Source organism: Cyanistes caeruleus, chromosome 16 (genome assembly GCF_971803275.1).
Source record: "Cyanistes caeruleus chromosome 16, bCyaCae1.hap1.1, whole genome shotgun sequence".
In the NCBI taxonomy this organism is placed as follows: Eukaryota; Metazoa; Chordata; class Aves; order Passeriformes; family Paridae; genus Cyanistes; species Cyanistes caeruleus.
Genome location: NC_141716.1, coordinates 13,340,787 through 13,358,060, shown reverse-complemented (window position 1 = coordinate 13,358,060; position 17,274 = coordinate 13,340,787). Strand labels below are relative to the sequence as shown.

The 17,274-nt window shown below is 46.6% G+C and overlaps 2 pseudogenes across 1 annotated transcript; both read left to right on the top strand.

Annotated features, from left to right (window-relative positions):
* The first annotated feature begins 315 nt into the window (after positions 1 to 315).
* Positions 316 to 1,567, top strand: LOC147650227 (uncharacterized; annotated as a pseudogene).
* A 10,644-nt stretch (positions 1,568 to 12,211) lies between these two features.
* LOC147650226 (uncharacterized) lies at positions 12,212 to 17,274 on the top strand (annotated as a pseudogene). The gene has a single exon (XR_015277131.1). The product of XR_015277131.1 is annotated as an uncharacterized LOC147650226 (transcript).

Sequence of the window (17,274 nt, the reverse complement as noted above, 5' to 3'; positions counted from 1 at the left end):
TCCCCTTATTGGTTGTGTGAATGTAAGGCAGCCTCTTCCCCCTGCCTTCAAGAAGGGGTGCTTATCGATAGCTCTTGCTCTTTCCCTCCTGCTCTTCTCCACGGGACCCCAAGAAATAATGCTGCACTTGCATCTCAGCTAAGGGAAAGGGCCTCGTTTTTAAGTTCTTCTTTTCTATGCTATACTATCTCCCCTGTTTCCCTGGCTGCAGCTGGGCGGACAGTGGTAACAGAGAAGCAGGGGACATAGAAATTATAGCAGAGAGGGATTTGGTAAGTGGCCAATGGAGTGGTGCTGTAGATTTAATAACCTGGGGAAAGGGTTATACTTGTGTTTGCACAGAAAACGGACCACGCTGGATTCCTGCTCATTGTGTCAAGCCTTCTTTGGAGCACACAGGAAGGAACAGGATGGATGGCTCCGCAGCCAAAACGGAACGTGTGAGTGACACTGGCTAAAGCCGTACATCAGGATACGCTGTGTTTAGCAATCGCCAATCCTGAAAAGCCATGCTCTACATGTCTTGTTGGTGCTCCTCCTAACAACTGGCCTTGTCCCTCACAAGCTTTTAATTGTAAATCAAGAAATCCTGTACATAATGTAGACTCCCGGGATAGCATTTAGGCCCTCTTGCCTCAGGTTACAGCTGAGCCACAAGAACTAGAATTGCTAGGATCATTGCAAATGGATGCTTGTGTAATGTCTAGTTACAGGGACAAAGACAAGACCACAAGGGGGTTACCTCCGAATGTAAATGCAGCCTTAGACGTATATAGAAATGCAAGCTGATGGTGTAACTCTACCTCATGCTGTACATCACGTGCCTCTCATGTGCCTTTGCAGCTGCCAAAGGGTGTGTTTTTAATCTGTGGTGATCGTGCTTGGTTTGGTATTCCAAGTAAAGTAACAGGAGGTCCCTGCAGGTTGGGGCGATTGACCTTATTGACACCCAACAGAACAATGATAGATCAAGAGGTAAGAAGAACATGATCACTTTGACACACATTTACTTCTCAGTGTCAGGATGCTGTGGCCTTTTGGGGACCTGGTTCTGTTATTTCTGCATCTGTTCTGGCACCTGGAGTGGCTGCAGCTCACACTTTAACCTCGACACATAGACTTGGTTGTTGGCTAGCCAAACAAAGCAATGACACATCTGTAGCTTTAAGTGGGTTATTAATGGATGTAGATAGCATTAGACATGCCACTTTGCAGAATGGAGCCACTATGATTTTCTGTTATTGGCACATGGTCATGGGTGTCAGGATTTTGAAGGAATGTGTTGTATGAATTTATCAGATCACAGTGAATCAATCTACAAAAGCACTGCAAACTTGAGAGTTAATTACACGTGAATGAAGGACGGATAGATGATCTTTTCAAGGGCTGGGCCATCACGGGGTGGCTTGGATCTTTGTTGAAGACTGGACTGCTAATCTCGTTAGTGATTGTAATTATTGCTTTGTGTCTCCCCTGCCTGCTTGGATTTTAGCAAAGGGCCCTGCAAAAACCCTTGACAGCTGTGTTTGTAGCTCAAATACAAAAAGGGAGAAGTGTGGCTGGACTTAGCAGCTGGTCTGCAGGCTCATCAATTGGGTTAGCAGAAGAAGAAATTGATAAAATACAAGTTTATCCATAGCAAGGAAGAAAGCAAGGCCTTTAGCATGCAAACCAATAAATTAGATACATAAGGGATATTTGCAGTTAGGGGACAGTTATGCCTTAGGAGAGCATATGTGCCTTAATAATCTGTTGTAAGCTCTTGCCAATTAATTATTGACATCAATTGCTTTGTACCAATAAAATACAATGAGCTATTGCTTTGTCCAATGAATATAATGAGCTGTTTCGATGTAACTAATGACTTCAGAGCACGTTTTGTTAAGGGCGTAAACTTGAGATAATGTAATAAAGAGGAGCCGTTGTTGTCTCTACTCAAGTGTGGGTGGGTGGGTGTGTGTGTGTTGTGTGTCTGTCTCTACAATGACCCAAGGTGACCTCCAGAAGTGCCTCCAAGCTCACCCAGCCTGAGATTCTGTGACTCTCAGAATAAAGCAGGTTGCAGTTTCCTAAGGACAAATGAAAAAGCTCCACACATGGCAGGGTTCTCCTGACCTCACCAAAGTGGATTATGGCACATGTCTCCCTTCTGCAGATTCCTCCCTGGAGTGATCATGTCCCTCAGTGTCACTCCTTGAGGCTGAGAGAAATCTTTGCCCACGATCATTGGTCTGGGTGATCAATCTCTAATTCAGAATTGGTTTTCCGGGCTTGAATAGAATTGCTTCAAAGCTCCTTCAAATACAATGCACTATACTGGAAGTTTTATATATAGCTATCTATCTATCTATCTATCTATCTATCTATCTATCTATCTATCTATCTATATATCTATATATCTATATATCTATATATCTATATCTATCTATCTTCGGAAGGTATATATAATTATATACCCTGTACTGGGTAGTAAGTAATTCTGATAAAGATCTTTTAGTTTAATCGTGATCATAACAACCTCTTTATTTGTCTATAAATACATCCTACATCCTATGGAACACTGTTGTATAAAGTTCACTTACACCTATAACTATCCTTTAAACATAAACTACTGACAAATTCTAAGGCTAATTCTACATCCAGCTGCATTCTGGCTCCTCTCTGAGAAGTTTAGGAAGCAAGGAGATCCCTTCTGCTCCCTGTGACTCGACGGGAGTGTCTCGTGCCTGCTCCCTGCACAGCTCTCCAGGTGGTGCTGTCGGTCTCGGGCCAGCTGTGACTGCAGCAGGGACACCTGAAAGAGGCACAAGGCCCGGCTCAGACAAGCCCACGCTGGCAGCAGCATCCACAGCCCCACGGTACCGGCTGTCAGGGCAGACACAGCCTCCAACTGCAGCCCTCACCAACACTCTGCCCTCGGGGAAGGGGAAAGGAACAGGCTCCCAGACTGGCCCTGAACAGAGCTCAGATGATCAACAAGTCCATTCCAAGGCTGCCAAACCCTTCCCACGTACATCCCTCAGCCCCCACAGGTCTAGCAGAGAGAGTTCCAACAGCAGTGAGGAACCCAACTCTCATTTCCAAAGGACACATTTGGGCCACTGACCCCTTGCTCCACAGGCTGTGCATCAGCAGGAGGGCTACTGCTGCTCCCCTGAGCTGCTGGAGAACTCTTCTCTTTGAGAAGTCAAGGTATTTTGCTGGTCAGACTTGGGGACACGCGACCTAAGAGAGTGTGGTGGGAACATTCTCCTAAAAATTCCGATTCCTCTCCCCTCAGGTTCCACCTCCACATTGGATGGGAGAAAAGGCCACAGAAATCCGTCAGCAAACATGGGGCAAAAGAACCTCTGGACATCAATGCAAGATCTCTGCTCTGAGATCCTGAATTGCACCAGACAACACTGGGGGCAAAAAGTTCTCGCTGGGGGCTGCACAAGAGAGGCCAGGGTGTGTCCAGGGACACGGGGCCAGGGAGGGAGACAGTGCAGTGAAGGCACCTTTGAGAAAGCCATGGGCTGCCGCAAGAGACAGAACAAAAGGCTGTGCCCAGAGCAGGGAAAGGGAGAGGCAAGGAAACAAGCAGGGCACTGCAAAGCATTGCCTGGGCAAACGTGCTGTGCTCCAGAGGAGCCTGAGGCTCCGTGGAGGCACAGAAAGCCCATTTTACCTGCTCAAAAGTTCTCCTGGGCTCAGTGGTTAGTTCAGGAGTCTCTGTCTTTTCCTGAGCTGATGCAACCGGCTGATTTGGTTCCAGCATGGTCTGTGAGACACGTAACAGCTGCTCTTCTTGTGCTCCAACAGCCTGCTGGGGATTCAGAGGGGAGATGATTGCCTTATTTCAAACACCACAAGAGCTGTCCCTCAGAAATCTCCATCTTGGCAAGCATCCTCGAGGCACCAGCAGTGCAGCTGCTGCTGCTCAGATCTCTTGGTACAAAACTCTGCTGGGTTTAGTCCATCGCCCTGCTCACCTGCTCCATTCCTTCCCACACCAAATCCAAATCCCCACGTGTTGCCATGATCTTGTGTGGGCACAGGAGAAGCAGCTCCCCATGCCCAGCATTTGGCCTGCAGCTGATTTGAACAGCAGACTCCAGAGCTGTAGCAGTCATTCTGGGCATGCCAGGAAACAATCTGCCAGTCAATGGTCTCTGGCTGGGGCCAGGCAGACAGACAAGGCTGCCTGCCGCAGCTTGGGCTGCTTTGGCCAAGCAGGCCTGGACTCACAGGGATATAGAGTCCCACTTCTTTATGGGAAATATCACTGGAATCCTTCAGGGACATTGGAGTGGACTGAAGGTCAGTGTCTCTGCCTACCTGGAGATGAGACTGGCCCATGCAGTTGTCAGGAGATTTTCTCTGCAGGATTACAAAGTTTTTCTTCAGAGTCCCTTTGGCCATTTCGCTCTTCCTCAGTGCAGCGCTCAGGAGTTGTCCATTCTCTGTCCCTTTGATTTCTTCTCTTCCTCTCTTCTTCAAGGCAGCAGCAGCAGTCCCATGGTCCAACTCTTCTTGCATGTCTTCCCTCTCTGCTTCCAATTCCTGGGTTATCTTCTTCCGACTCTGCGTGTCAGATGCAGCCGTTTCCATCTTCTTTTCCAGATCCCTCAGCTTCTGTTGGCACAATTCCCGTTCATGCTGCCAAAACAGGGAGAAGAAGACTCACCCATTGCCTCTCTTGGTTTGCTTCTCATACCAGATCTGGACTCCTGCTGCAGGGGCAGGCACGTGCTGCCCCCCTCTCTCTCTGCCTCTCGGGCTGCTGCAGACCTTGGCTGGGCCCCCCGTGACGCTGCCTCTTTCCCAGCTCGCTCAGCCCATCCCAGCTTCCTTTCTGCCCGTCCCCGACCTCTGGCAGCTCCACTCCTGTGTTCCTTTGGGCACGAGCTGCCAGAACTGCAGCCAGGATTTCAAGTCAATGCAAAGCAGGATTTAGGCAGTGCCATGAGGATGCGCTCTGCATCAGGAAGGAAGGAGACAGCAAACACCTTCAGCATTTCATTCCCTTGGCTTGGGGCAACAGGAGTGGTTTTCCAACACTCCTGTGTAGACTTTCCATGGCAGCATCCCCGAGAGCCCCACTGCCCTCTCTTGCAGCACCAATGGCCAGATCAGTCTGTCATTCCCTGCTGCCACTCAGGACGAGTTCTCCCATTTTCTTGTTTTTGCCAGGTTTTAGTGCACAAGCTGCCTTTTCAACCTTCCACTGTTTAAATGTAATGAAAAGATAGCCTGAAATATTTCATACTTATTGGAATTTATTCCATTTTTGTCAGCTTTGTTGAAATTTGGAGGAGGTTTTGAGGCTTTTCCCAGCCAGCCAATGACTGAGGGCAGTTTGGCAGAGGCGGGAACCCTCAGCCCCGCCCCCGTCTCGCCCAGCCAATCCCTGAGGGCACTTTTCCCGGCCCGCGGTTTGGGCGGGAGCCGCCCCCCCCATTGTCAATCACTGAGGGGCTTCGGCTGAGGCGGGAACTTCTCCCCGGCCTCCCCTCGCCGGTCACTGCCGCCCCTCCCCTGCCTCGCTCCCAGTGGCTCCTTGTGACTCTGAATTTTCCCCAGCTGCCCCAGTCTGGGCTGGTTTGTACTGGTTTCTTCTCCCCGCTCCCCAGGTAGAGGAGCTCCGCTACCCCCAGCGCCCAGAGCATACAAGTCATGTCGCTAGAGCTTCCTGACCACAAAGGAGACAGAGGAGTCCTGTAGAAGTCCTGTGATTCGAACAAAGGGAAAGAATCCATTAGGCGTGTCTCCAATGGGATCTCTCTGAATCAGTTGGAGCAAGTGGCCTTCTTTTCTTCTCATTCTTTTTCCCTGTTGGCCGGGGTACTTGGAAGGTGCTCGAGACATCCTGATCCACCTATCCATGTCCCTCTTATTATGCGCCCTCTGTAAAACACATGACCCATGATCATTGCAACTGGCTAAATCAATTGATATTTTTCAGTGAGCTTTACTAATGGACATGGGCTGCTCCTCAGCCAAGCTCATGCTAAACTGTTGAACTTTGGGAAGAAGAACAAAGACTTTATAGGATTGTGAGAGATGAGGTGATATTTTTTGCTGAAGCCAAAAGGTTATTAGGTGAAAGAATTATGAAAAACGAGGTTCACTCTCCTGTAACATTTTAAAAGGTTTAATAAAGACAATAAGAGACAGAAAATAAAGCAAAGAGTAAGGGCTGGATGCCTTGGCTCTCTGCCAAGAGCACACCTGGTGCTTTGGAAACACCCTTTATATACCATTTGTACAGTATGGACTATATGCATATTCAGACTTTTCTAGGAAATGTTTTGCATGGCCACTCTTTGGGTCCACCTTTCTAGAGCATGCGTGTTCCTTGACTTTGTGCATTTAATTTCTCTCTTATCGTCTTTGACTTTGGGCCATGGCTCGTTCTTCCACAGGCAGTAAGTGCTGAGAGCAGCCTGGGCCCCCTCATCTGTTCACTGGAGGTTATCCTGCCCGTTCTGACAGGACTTAAACCTAACGTCTAAAATTCTTCTGACCTACGCCTCAGTTCTAGTTAACAGCAGGAGAGTGAGAAAAAGACATCGCAAAAGCTATTCTAACATTATACATGCACCGTTCATCTTAATACTTGTGAAAAGCCAATAGCATAGTATGCATTTATAACAGAATGAAAGTTGCTGGTTCTGTGTGTTGCCATTTGTGGTTTGGATATGTTCTGCTTGGTTTGTTTGGTGCTGTTGTGGGCTCGGAGAGGGGAGGGGTTGAAGACCTGAAGACAAAGGAAGTAGAATGAGAGAGGAGGGCACAGAAAAGTAGGCAGCTGGGAGAGAATGTAAAGTCCAGTGTACCCAGCCGTGAGGGATTAGCATTTAAGAAAACAAAGGGAAACACCTAAGGAAGATCAGGCTGCTGGAGGCTGATGGGAGTTTTTCTCCTGGCCAATAACTGGCCATTTCTGACAGCTGACAGTAGTTTTCACCATTGAAAAGTGAGATCAACCTGTGAACACCACCTTAAGATCTAAGCCCGAGAATTTCTGGTTCTCTTTGGTTTCCGGCTTTTGAAGAAGTAACAGGGTTTCAGCTCAGCCTCCTCCTCCCCCGACCCAGGCCGGACAAGGCCGCAGGGGGGAGCAGGGCTGGCCAGAGTTCTGCGCTTCCCGGGGATGATGGAGAGTGTGAAGCGTCAGGAGCCCCTTCTCGGAGGGCTCGCTGGGCCTTGTACAGCAGGCCTGCTGGGCCAGGCCGGTCCCTGGCTCGGCTGCAGTTTCTGCCACTGCTGAGTTTCACCAGAGACTGCCAAGTAAAGAGAAGAAAGCCATTGACCTGCAGCACTCTGAGACAGTGGCCACACTCTCCAGAGCAGCCATGAAAAATCTTCCATCGCAGACAGCTCCAGCCGCCGCTCCGGCAGAGATCACAAGACCGTCTACAAGGCCTGGGCAAGATTTGAACCCTTTCACTACCCAGATGAGACTTGCTGGTTAATATTTTTTTTTTTTTTCCCCAGAGAGAGGGGAAGAGAGAGTGTGATCAACAGGTAAAGAGGCAACATAAACTATCAAAGACAGTGAAAAAAGGAATTAAGCTTCAGACGGGAGAGAGAAATAAGGAGATGCTTTAATAAGCTGAAATATTCTTTTGCTAAAACTATAGAGATGGACAATAAGTGTTCTGAAAAAACTCCTTTAATTCATGAAAGAGTATTTGCGGGGGGAGTAGAATATTTCAAAGTGTGGATTTAAGCAAATAGTGAAGTAGTTGTGATCTTATGTGATGCTGGAACAGAAATGGAGAAGTGAGAGTTGTTAAAAATTTGCAGCCTTTAAGAGGCAAAGAGAAAACTTCTGGTTCCAGAAATGCTTTCAGAGACAGATGAAGAGAACTTTTGCCTTTGAATAACTCATCCTTGAAATGACACCCCCTCTTGACTCATTAGCCCATAGCACACCTCAGAGTGGTGTGAAATGGGAGGAGAGAACTGATGGCAGAGTTCTCCGGGTGGCTTGCATCAGAAAAATAGAAAACCATTAGAAAACGTTTTTCTTCTGAAAAACTCCATAAATCAGCAGAAGAGAGCTTCTTTTTCTCTACAAAGACTGATGAAGAGACTATAGCAAAGTTGGGACTGTTTTAACCACCAAGGTTTTGTCTCTGTGTTGTCATGTGAACAAGACAATGGTTGTGTGGTAAAGAAAAAGGGTTCTAGAAGTTGCAGTCTGGTTTCTTATTCTTGTAGTTAGGTTAAGAAACCTTCTTTGTTCCTTGTAAGTTTTAAGAGTTTTAAGCCTGTTTTGCTCTTGTTCTAACCCATATCTCACAGCAAGAAATAAGTAAGTTTTCTAGTGATTTTTTAGCTGGTGCTTTAAAACCACGACAGGCTTAGAATGATAATGTGCAGTCACCATCATTGGCAACTATCATTGCAATATCTTTCCTTTTACCAGGGGGAACGGCTGCCATAAATGCAAAAAAATATAGCTCCTCTTGCCTGTTGGGGAGAAAAACAGCTTCATTAGATTTTGAAAATGTTGAGTGAGTTGCTAACTGATGTTGATAGTATTAGGCATGCTACCTTGCAAAATCACGCAGCTATGGATTTTTTGTTGTCAGCGCACAGACGCGGCTGTGAAGACTTTGAAGATTTCCGACTGGCTTGCTAGGTTAGGTTTAAAGGGTTGGTGGCAGACCTTGATCAAGGGGGCAATAATGTTACTGCTTGTATTTCTAAGTTTTATGCTGATTCTTCCTTGTTTTTTACAAGGCCTTCAACAAATGTTGCACCATTTAGTTACTCCAATTTTTAAGAAAAGAGTGGGAGCTGTAAGAGTCTGGGCTGTGTTAGAACAAATTTGACCATAAAGAGGAACACTTAAGAACAAGAGCAGGGTTATCAGACAGGGAAGGGGCAGTCGTGGTCAGCAAGAGAACACAAAGAAAGAGCTAAACAGGATGAGAAATAGAGAAATTGAACAAGTTGCGGTCCGATATACGCAAATGTAATTATCCAATAAGAATGCTTCTAAGGGTGTGTGAACAGCTGTCGCGCTATATCAGGAACGGCGAAGCCCTACGTGACTCTCTCAGCTGCATTGTCCAAGAGAGCAAAGTTAATTATTCTTAATCTTCTTTTATACACATGTTCGAGAAGGTCTGAGAGGTAAAACTCTCCTTGGCCATTAAAGCAACATACCCACCATCATTGGTTAAGTGGAACACCGCCCCTTGCCTAAACAACACCTGTAGATTGTTGTCCTTTACCAAGGACTGTTTGGACTCTTTCTCATGCTTTCTCAGGCGTGAGTGAGAAGCCTCTGTGACTTAGTTTTACACTTAGTTTCTGTTCCCTGCTTACTTTTTACAATTAAGTGACAACGAACAACACACATGCAGTCGATTGTAGAAGAAATACTTGTGTGTAGATTTGTGTACAGTATAAATGTACCCAAACTTAGAGAATAAATGAACGATCCAATCATCATATTGGTGCTGTGTCGTTCCTGTTCCCGCGTGAAGAAATGAAAGCCCTGGCAATCAATTAATTGGATAAGACCTTATTTGGGACTTACCAATTCACAATTGCAACCACATTTAGAAATGTTAAAGGGGTCAGAAAACACTACTGATACCCGTGAGTTGACCCCAGAAGCCCTTTTTGTTCCTGAATTGGTTGTCAAAGCTTTGCTTGAGAAATTTGTCTCTCGCATTGAGCTATTGGCACAAATAGTACGATTATTTGTTTTGAAATTCTTGTGCAATGGAGTGATCAGTGGGAAGATCCTTTACATATGTTAGAATGGCTATTTTTACCTTTTTGATCTATAAAAACTGCCCCTGGTCTTTTTGAATTAATTGCTGAACTTATTAAGTGTCCTAAACAATGTGTTGGATTGACTGGTCAAGATCCTGAAAGAATTGTTTTGCCTCTTCAGAACTGGTACTTTGAGTGGTGTTGTGCCAACAGTTACTGGCAAGCTGTGATAACTTACAAGCTGCTAGGCTTACATTACAAGCTGCTATGGCTGCTTTTACAGGGCAGGTGTCTTACCATTTACCAAGTCACTCTTCACTGAAATTTTTTCAGCAAGTACCAGTTGGCCAAAAGCAGTTAAGTATGGAAAGCCCTGTAGATGGACCCGGTGTTTTTACAGATGGCTCTGGAAAAACAGAAAAAACTGCAGTTGCATTGAAAATCAATGGTAATTGGCAACCTGTGGTAAAATATCAAACTGGTTCACTGCAAATTGTTGAACTGAAAGCCACGGCCACTGCATTTCAATTGTTCCCTCAAGCTGTAAATATTGTGACAGATTCTGCCTATGTAGCAAATTTGACTGGAAAATTAGATCAAGTTGTTTTATCTGAAATTGATCACCCACCTTTATTTGATGTGTTGGTGGAATTGTGGGATACAATTCAGCAACGCACTGAATCATATTTTGTGATGCATATTCACAGTCACACTTCTCTCCCGGGGTTTTTCACTGAAGGAAATGCTGATGCTCTTGATGATCATTGTTGCCAATGTTGCCTTAATGGTTCCTCACCACAGGCAACAAGGTATCTTATCCATTTGACCATCAAGGTTTTCAAGCATTACCACGACAATTTGGTCTTAGTAACAATGACGCTCGTTCAATGATTTGTTGTATGCCCTGACAGTCACGGTTCACGTGTTCCTATGTATTATGGGACCAAGCCCAGAGGGTTGCAAGCGTTGCAACTTTGGCAGACAGACACAACTCACAGTCACAACGTCACAACAGACGGTCCGAACATTCTCTCACCTGTCTCACAACCGTCTCAAGGACAGAGACTGAGATCCTGAATATCGCAAGGGACTTGGCTTAGGGGTTTGGGCCTAGCTGAGGTGGATGTTTGCTAAGTGATTGTTTGCAGGTGGTTGCACGGTACACTGCCCTCGTTCCTGCTGGTGAGCAAAGGCTTGCAAGACGTGGTTTGCTCTGGACCCTACACCTTCCCCCTGCGCAATGGAATTCATCATCAATCTCCTCTGGTTTTGGCCCTGTGCCCCTCGCTTTGTAAAAGACTAGAAAATCACACCCCAAATTTACCTTCCTTTGAGATCTCCCCAACAGACAGAAGACTCTGCGTCTTTGGACGGCCGAGTGGACTTCGACGTTGGTAACTATAATCCCCTTACTCTCTTTTTCTTATGCTTTGCTTTCTCCTCTTTTCCCTCTATCGCATGTTAGTGCTGACGAGCACTCAATAAAGTGTGTTTTGCTGTTTAAGTCCTTGGTTTAAGTCCCTGATAATCTTCTGTACACTGAGATCGAATGAAAGAACCACATCACGAATCCCACCTTGCGGATCGTGACACTCAGACTGATGAGTTTGGGAGACTAAAGCATGTACATGTCTATTGATACTTTTCTCACTTTGCTATTGTAGCAACTGCACATGCAGGAGAAAAAGCTTTGGATGTTATTTGTCATTTTCAAAGAGCATTTGCAATTCTAGGAGTACCTCCAAAAATAAAAACTGATAATGGATCTTGTTATATATATCTCAGAAAACACAAGATTTTTTGGCTGCATGGGGAATTGTATATGATACAGGTATTCTTCATTCTTCTGCTGGACCAGCTATTGTTGAACATGCCTATGGCACTCTGAAGCATCAGCTTCAAAAAGAAAAAAGGGGAATGCAAGGAGAAACCCCCCAGGCACGACTGCACAAAGCAGTTTATGTGTTAAACGTTTTATCCTACAGGGAGAAAACTTCTTGCCCTCCTTTATTTCCTCATTTCTCTACTTTGATTTCAAAATCCGAGTTGCAAAAGCCTGCTCGGGTGCAGGTGAGGTGTTGCAATGCAGTTAGAAAGGATGGTATGATGCAAAGAATGTACCCCCAGAAATGTAGAATTGTAAGCTTCTTTCCCTTATCTCTTTCTCCCCAGTTCCCCTTATTGGTTGTGTGAATGTAAGGCAGCCTCTTCCCCCTGCCTTCAAGAAGGGGTGCTTATCGATAGCTCTTGCTCTTTCCCTCCTGCTCTTCTCCACGGGACCCCAAGAAATAATGCTGCACTTGCATCTCAGCTAAGGGAAAGGGCCTCGTTTTTAAGTTCTTCTTTTCTATGCTATACTATCTCCCCTGTTTCCCTGGCTGCAGCTGGGCGGACAGTGGTAACAGAGAAGCAGGGGACATAGAAATTATAGCAGAGAGGGATTTGGTAAGTGGCCAATGGAGTGGTGCTGTAGATTTAATAACCTGGGGAAAGGGTTATACTTGTGTTTGCACAGAAAACGGACCACGCTGGATTCCTGCTCATTGTGTCAAGCCTTCTTTGGAGCACACAGGAAGGAACAGGATGGATGGCTCCGCAGCCAAAACGGAACGTGTGAGTGACACTGGCTAAAGCCGTACATCAGGATACGCTGTGTTTAGCAATCGCCAATCCTGAAAAGCCATGCTCTACATGTCTTGTTGGTGTTCCTCCTAACAACTGGCCTTGTCCCTCACAAGCTTTTAATTGTAAATCAAGAAATCCTGTACATAATGTAGACTCCTGGGATAGCATTTAGGCCCTCTTGCCTCAGGTTACAGCTGAGCCACAAGAACTAGAATTGCTAGGATCATTGCAAATGGATGCTTGTGTAATGTCTAGTTACAGGGACAAAGACAAGACCACAAGGGGGTTACCTCCGAATGTAAATGCAGCCTTAGACGTATATAGAAATGCAAGCTGATGGTGTAACTCTACCTCATGCTGTACATCACGTGCCTCTCATGTGCCTTTGCAGCTGCCAAAGGGTGTGTTTTTAATCTGTGGTGATCGTGCTTGGTTTGGTATTCCAAGTAAAGTAACAGGAGGTCCCTGCAGGTTGGGGCGATTGACCTTATTGACACCCAACAGAACAATGATAGATCAAGAGGTAAGAAGAACATGATCACTTTGACACACATTTACTTCTCAGTGTCAGGATGCTGTGGCCTTTTGGGGACCTGGTTCTGTTATTTCTGCATCTGTTCTGGCACCTGGAGTGGCTGCAGCTCACACTTTAACCTCGACACATAGACTTGGTTGTTGGCTAGCCAAACAAAGCAATGACACATCTGTAGCTTTAAGTGGGTTATTAATGGATGTAGATAGCATTAGACATGCCACTTTGCAGAATGGAGCCACTATGATTTTCTGTTATTGGCACATGGTCATGGGTGTCAGGATTTTGAAGGAATGTGTTGTATGAATTTATCAGATCACAGTGAATCAATCTACAAAAGCACTGCAAACTTGAGAGTTAATTACACGTGAATGAAGGACGGATAGATGATCTTTTCAAGGGCTGGGCCATCACGGGGTGGCTTGGATCTTTGTTGAAGACTGGACTGCTAATCTCGTTAGTGATTGTAATTATTGCTTTGTGTCTCCCCTGCCTGCTTGGATTTTAGCAAAGGGCCCTGCAAAAACCCTTGACAGCTGTGTTTGTAGCTCAAATACAAAAAGGGAGAAGTGTGGCTGGACTTAGCAGCTGGTCTGCAGGCTCATCAATTGGGTTAGCAGAAGAAGAAATTGATAAAATACAAGTTTATCCATAGCAAGGAAGAAAGCAAGGCCTTTAGCATGCAAACCAATAAATTAGATACATAAGGGATATTTGCAGTTAGGGGACAGTTATGCCTTAGGAGAGCATATGTGCCTTAATAATCTGTTGTAAGCTCTTGCCAATTAATTATTGACATCAATTGCTTTGTACCAATAAAATACAATGAGCTATTGCTTTGTCCAATGAATATAATGAGCTGTTTCGATGTAACTAATGACTTCAGAGCACGTTTTGTTAAGGGCGTAAACTTGAGATAATGTAATAAAGAGGAGCCGTTGTTGTCTCTACTCAAGTGTGGGTAGGTGGGTGGGTGTGTGTTGTGTGTCTGTCTCTACAATGACCCAAGGTGACCTCCAGAAGTGCCTCCAAGCTCACCCAGCCTGAGATTCTGTGACTCTCAGAATAAAGCAGGTTGCAGTTTCCTAAGGACAAATGAAAAAGCTCCACACATGGCAGGGTTCTCCTGACCTCACCAAAGTGGATTATGGCACATGTCTCCCTTCTGCAGATTCCTCCCTGGAGTGATCATGTCCCTCAGTGTCACTCCTTGAGGCTGAGAGAAATCTTTGCCCACGATCATTGGTCTGGGTGATCAATCTCTAATTCAGAATTGGTTTTCCGGGCTTGAATAGAATTGCTTCAAAGCTCCTTCAAATACAATGCACTATACTGGAAGTTTTATATATAGCTATCTATCTATCTATCTATCTATCTATCTATCTATCTATCTATCTATATATCTATATATCTATATATCTATATATCTATATATCTATATATCTATATCTATCTATCTTCGGAAGGTATATATAATTATATACCCTGTACTGGGTAGTAAGTAATTCTGATAAAGATCTTTTAGTTTAATCGTGATCATAACAACCTCTTTATTTGTCTATAAATACATCCTACATCCTATGGAACACTGTTGTATAAAGTTCACTTACACCTATAACTATCCTTTAAACATAAACTACTGACAAATTCTAAGGCTAATTCTACATCCAGCTGCATTCTGGCTCCTCTCTGAGAAGTTTAGGAAGCAAGGAGATCCCTTCTGCTCCCTGTGACTCGACGGGAGTGTCTCGTGCCTGCTCCCTGCACAGCTCTCCAGGTGGTGCTGTCGGTCTCGGGCCAGCTGTGACTGCAGCAGGGACACCTGAAAGAGGCACAAGGCCCGGCTCAGACAAGCCCACGCTGGCAGCAGCATCCACAGCCCCACGGTACCGGCTGTCAGGGCAGACACAGCCTCCAACTGCAGCCCTCACCAACACTCTGCCCTCGGGGAAGGGGAAAGGAACAGGCTCCCAGACTGGCCCTGAACAGAGCTCAGATGATCAACAAGTCCATTCCAAGGCTGCCAAACCCTTCCCACGTACATCCCTCAGCCCCCACAGGTCTAGCAGAGAGAGTTCCAACAGCAGTGAGGAACCCAACTCTCATTTCCAAAGGACACATTTGGGCCACTGACCCCTTGCTCCACAGGCTGTGCATCAGCAGGAGGGCTACTGCTGCTCCCCTGAGCTGCTGGAGAACTCTTCTCTTTGAGAAGTCAAGGTATTTTGCTGGTCAGACTTGGGGACACGCGACCTAAGAGAGTGTGGTGGGAACATTCTCCTAAAAATTCCGATTCCTCTCCCCTCAGGTTCCACCTCCACATTGGATGGGAGAAAAGGCCACAGAAATCCGTCAGCAAACATGGGGCAAAAGAACCTCTGGACATCAATGCAAGATCTCTGCTCTGAGATCCTGAATTGCACCAGACAACACTGGGGGCAAAAAGTTCTCGCTGGGGGCTGCACAAGAGAGGCCAGGGTGTGTCCAGGGACACGGGGCCAGGGAGGGAGACAGTGCAGTGAAGGCACCTTTGAGAAAGCCATGGGCTGCCGCAAGAGACAGAACAAAAGGCTGTGCCCAGAGCAGGGAAAGGGAGAGGCAAGGAAACAAGCAGGGCACTGCAAAGCATTGCCTGGGCAAACGTGCTGTGCTCCAGAGGAGCCTGAGGCTCCGTGGAGGCACAGAAAGCCCATTTTACCTGCTCAAAAGTTCTCCTGGGCTCAGTGGTTAGTTCAGGAGTCTCTGTCTTTTCCTGAGCTGATGCAACCGGCTGATTTGGTTCCAGCATGGTCTGTGAGACACGTAACAGCTGCTCTTCTTGTGCTCCAACAGCCTGCTGGGGATTCAGAGGGGAGATGATTGCCTTATTTCAAACACCACAAGAGCTGTCCCTCAGAAATCTCCATCTTGGCAAGCATCCTCGAGGCACCAGCAGTGCAGCTGCTGCTGCTCAGATCTCTTGGTACAAAACTCTGCTGGGTTTAGTCCATCGCCCTGCTCACCTGCTCCATTCCTTCCCACACCAAATCCAAATCCCCACGTGTTGCCATGATCTTGTGTGGGCACAGGAGAAGCAGCTCCCCATGCCCAGCATTTGGCCTGCAGCTGATTTGAACAGCAGACTCCAGAGCTGTAGCAGTCATTCTGGGCATGCCAGGAAACAATCTGCCAGTCAATGGTCTCTGGCTGGGGCCAGGCAGACAGACAAGGCTGCCTGCCGCAGCTTGGGCTGCTTTGGCCAAGCAGGCCTGGACTCACAGGGATATAGAGTCCCACTTCTTTATGGGAAATATCACTGGAATCCTTCAGGGACATTGGAGTGGACTGAAGGTCAGTGTCTCTGCCTACCTGGAGATGAGACTGGCCCATGCAGTTGTCAGGAGATTTTCTCTGCAGGATTACAAAGTTTTTCTTCAGAGTCCCTTTGGCCATTTCGCTCTTCCTCAGTGCAGCGCTCAGGAGTTGTCCATTCTCTGTCCCTTTGATTTCTTCTCTTCCTCTCTTCTTCAAGGCAGCAGCAGCAGTCCCATGGTCCAACTCTTCTTGCATGTCTTCCCTCTCTGCTTCCAATTCCTGGGTTATCTTCTTCCGACTCTGCGTGTCAGATGCAGCCGTTTCCATCTTCTTTTCCAGATCCCTCAGCTTCTGTTGGCACAATTCCCGTTCATGCTGCCAAAACAGGGAGAAGAAGACTCACCCATTGCCTCTCTTGGTTTGCTTCTCATACCAGATCTGGACTCCTGCTGCAGGGGCAGGCACGTGCTGCCCCCCTCTCTCTCTGCCTCTCGGGCTGCTGCAGACCTTGGCTGGGCCCCCCGTGACGCTGCCTCTTTCCCAGCTCGCTCAGCCCATCCCAGCTTCCTTTCTGCCCGTCCCCGACCTCTGGCAGCTCCACTCCTGTGTTCCTTTGGGCACGAGCTGCCAGAACTGCAGCCAGGATTTCAAGTCAATGCAAAGCAGGATTTAGGCAGTGCCATGAGGATGCGCTCTGCATCAGGAAGGAAGGAGACAGCAAACACCTTCAGCATTTCATTCCCTTGGCTTGGGGCAACAGGAGTGGTTTTCCAACACTCCTGTGTAGACTTTCCATGGCAGCATCCCCGAGAGCCCCACTGCCCTCTCTTGCAGCACCAATGGCCAGATCAGTCTGTCATTCCCTGCTGCCACTCAGGACGAGTTCTCCCATTTTCTTGTTTTTGCCAGGTTTTAGTGCACAAGCTGCCTTTTCAACCTTCCACTGTTTAAATGTAATGAAAAGATAGCCTGAAATATTTCATACTTATTGGAATTTATTCCATTTTTGTCAGCTTTGTTGAAATTTGGAGGAGGTTTTGAGGCTTTTCCCAGCCAGCCAATGACTGAGGGCAGTTTGGCAGAGGCGGGAACCCTCAGCC